The sequence below is a fragment of the Gekko japonicus genome, unplaced genomic scaffold, assembly GCF_001447785.1.
Source record: "Gekko japonicus isolate JY-2015 unplaced genomic scaffold, Gekko_japonicus_V1.1 scaffold1159, whole genome shotgun sequence".
Taxonomy (NCBI): Eukaryota; Metazoa; Chordata; class Lepidosauria; order Squamata; family Gekkonidae; genus Gekko; species Gekko japonicus.
The window spans coordinates 558,971-562,511 of NW_015160245.1; positions in this window are offsets into that span (position 1 = coordinate 558,971).

Genomic DNA, 3,541 nt, shown 5'->3' on the forward strand with positions numbered 1-3,541 from the left:
CGGGTACAGCCCCCCCCCCCTCCCCCTGCAGAATTCCCCAGGACCCCCTTGCTGAGAGGGGCCGAAGAAGGGACAGGGCAGCCGCTCCCTCCCGGCGGCACCCCCAGCCAGAGTCCGGGCCACCTGAGTCAGGCCAGGCACTCCCAGCCCTCGTTTGGGGAGGGGGCGGGGCTGCACAAGCATCACCAGGCCTCCCCCCCCCACTGAAGCCCCGTGGGTGGCCATGGGTGCTGCCTCCCCTGCCTCCGAGAAGAGGGACCGGCTCTTCTGAGGTAGGTACGCCCCCCCCCTCACTCACCCCTTGGCCGTGCTCGAGGGCCTCCCGCTGCAGGACCCCCACCAAAGGGGGCTGCCCGTTTCCGGCTGCAGTGGTAGGTCAGGATCAGGACTCCGAGGGTGACCAGGAGGTCAGCTGCGATGATGCCCGTCACGACCCAGAAGTCCATCTCCACGCACCCGGGGCACTCTGCTCGGGAGAGGGGGGGTGTAGCAGCAACCTCTGGACAGCCTCCCCCCCCCCCCCCCCACACGCAGACCACTCCTCCCCCCAGCCATGGACCCTGCTGGGTGTCTGCTGGAGCTGGCCAGGCAAAGGTCCTGGGTCAGCCCCTCCTCCTGGAACGTGGGGGAGACCCCTGCCCCCCCCCCAATCCTGGGCTGCTGCTGCTGCTGCCGCTGCCACCCCTTCGCGAGCTGGAGCACTTACCTTTGACATACAGGTAAATGGGCGTCCCGTCCGGGTCACATCTGTACCAGCCATTGTCCTGTGTCCCTTGATAGTCTGCTAGCGTGCAAGAGGATGAAGAGCAGTTGAAGAGCGGGTCCCAGTCGCTCGCCTTTTTCTTCGACAACGAAGCATTCTGCGTAGGGCAGGTGAGGGTCACGTTGCTCCCAAGGAAGCTCACCGGGATCTCTGAAGCGGAGCAGACAGGCAAAGAACAACAACAGGCAGGGCCCGAAAGAGTTTGGATCCATCAGCCCGCCCACGCGCCCGCCCGCCTGCCCGGGCTCTGCTGAAGCAGTTGCCCAGCACACAGTACCCAGGGGACTTTCTGGTCTGGGCCCTCATCGAAGGCCGAAAGGCTCCACTCCAGTGGGCTGGGAAGGGCCATCGAGCGGCTCCTCACCCCTCGGGGAACTGGGAGGGAGGAAACCCCACCCAGGGCACCCACACCCCCACACACACCCTGGGGCAGGCAGGAGCCTTGCTTGCTCCGCGAGTCTGAGGGTGGGTCTGTCTCCCCACCATGCAGACAGACTCACCCAGGAGAAAGAGCCAAGGAGGAGAGCACTGCCAGTGAGAAAATCCGGAAAGCGAGCTCGGTGCCTGCCTTGTCCTGCTCTGCTCTGCTCTGCTGTGCAAGAGCCCCTCTGGGGTACCAGCAGCCCCCCCCCCCGCATTTCACAGGCATCCAATCAGAAAGCCACCCGTTTTTAGATTCATGAGCCTTCACTTTACTTACTTGTAAAAGTGGAACTCTGGCCAAGTTCCCTGAAATGGATTTATATGGAATTGTTGCTACCTGTGCAATTTTATTGTTTACTGTTTTGATCGTTTTAATGTGATTTTATTGTCATGAGTCTTGAACTCAGTTTTTTTTTTGTGATCCGCCCTGAGGCTGCTGAGGGAGGGTGGAATAAATATCTCTAAATAAACTAAATAAATAAATAAAATGTGGCTGGGAGGGTCCCGGGGCAAAGACACCAACTGCTGAGAATTTGATCCCAGCTGGAGAGCAAACGAAGATGTCACAGTGGGACTCTGACGATTGACATAACAGCCGTTTCCACACAGGTTACCTACCCCAGAATCTGATGCTGCTGGGAGGTGACATTTCTCCTGTTTCCCCACAGCATTGTAGCGTATTCACGCATTGCCTGCAGTCTAACCACTTTTCTCGTTTTCGGAGTGGTGCAAGAACTAATTCAGCTATCTCTAAAAGGTAAAATCTATAGAGTGGGCAGCTCTTCAGCATCCCAGACAAAGGAGACCTGAACAATCTCCAAGCAATTTCCAGACCAACAGTCTCCATCGACTCCGACAGATCTAACAGGTGCCTCCAATTGCCTACTTTGCTCCAAAGTTTTGGGAAAGATCACAGCGAAGCCAGTGGCCACTAAGTGGGCAGGAAAGTTCAGGTTTTCCCAGGCCCACCCACATGGCAGCCATTTCTTCCCCTCACCAGAGGGGGCTTTTTTAAAATTGGCAACTGAGTGTCATTTCATTGATATAATATTATAACAGTGTGTGTTCCATGTTCCCTGAATTATAAGCTTTCATTAAAAAAAGCAGCAAGTCTCTTGTACCTTTCATTGTGGAGATATAAGGGGAAAGGCACATCTCTGTAATGAAAAGGGTTAGAGACTTTAATAAAATTGAAAGTTGGAAATTCAGAGAAAGTGGTACACATTGCAACATATTAAACTGCAGATTTTAAAAAATGGAACCGCCCCTGGTGGTGAGCGCAGTGGGGGTGGAAGGGCCACTACGGGGAAGGCGGCTCAGGGAAGGCCTCCTGTTGCCATATAGGCAGACAGTAGGAAAAACTGGGCTCATCAAAGGAAATCACTCTTCTATAAGCTTTGGGAAGGCGTTAGAAAGAGGTTGCGCAAGTTGATCCACATTATTGTCATTCCTGCTAGTGCTATGTCAAGAGATTTGTGACAAACACCGACAGAGAGAGAGAGTTGAAAAAGACATACGAAACTGCTGTTTAATCCTAGGAAAGCGCATTCTCTTTATCTCTTACATTCCTTGGATCTACATGTGTTCTAATGAAGGAGTGATAAATACTGTCCGGGAACTTGAAAAACGAGGACTTTTCAGTCTGCTTTGTACACTTTACAGCTCCGTCAGGACATCTTCAAAAGTAAACATTCCAGGAGCAGAGGCAAAACAGTGTCAAGAACAACTACATGAAGGTTTTGCATTGTTTGGTATTGTACTCATGTTATTACTTACTGGCTTTGCTTATGTCCATGAAATGTACTTCACATAAGAATGAATGTTGTTTAATACAGGAAATTTGCTATATAAGTAGAACTAAGTGTGTTAAAGTTACAGAAGAGTGATTTTCTGTGGTGAGCCCAATTTTTCCTATTATATTCTCACCAAAGCCTGTCTTGTACAGGCAGACAGAGCTGCAACAGGGAAACGACACTCGCTTGTCCCAATGAGGAAAACTCCTCCCACTCTCCGCCCAAGGCCGGCAACTGGCAGGAGACTTCTGCCGTGATGTCACTGGTGACATGGCGATGTCACTCCCAACACAGCCTGGAAGTGATGTCATGGCTCTAGCTTTTGCCCTGAACTCTATTGTTTAACCACAGAATCTGGGGCAAAATGCTAGAGGGTTGCCCAACACGATCATTTCTGGGCCATGCCGGAAGTGACACAGTTATTTATTTTACTGATAGTCCACCTTACTTGCTGAGAGTTGAGGTGGGTTACACAGAGTAAGTCAACACCATTGACGGATGGGATAATCAACAGAGAATGCAACAGGGTTAGTGTTGCCAATGACCCCCCCCCCATTTCCCC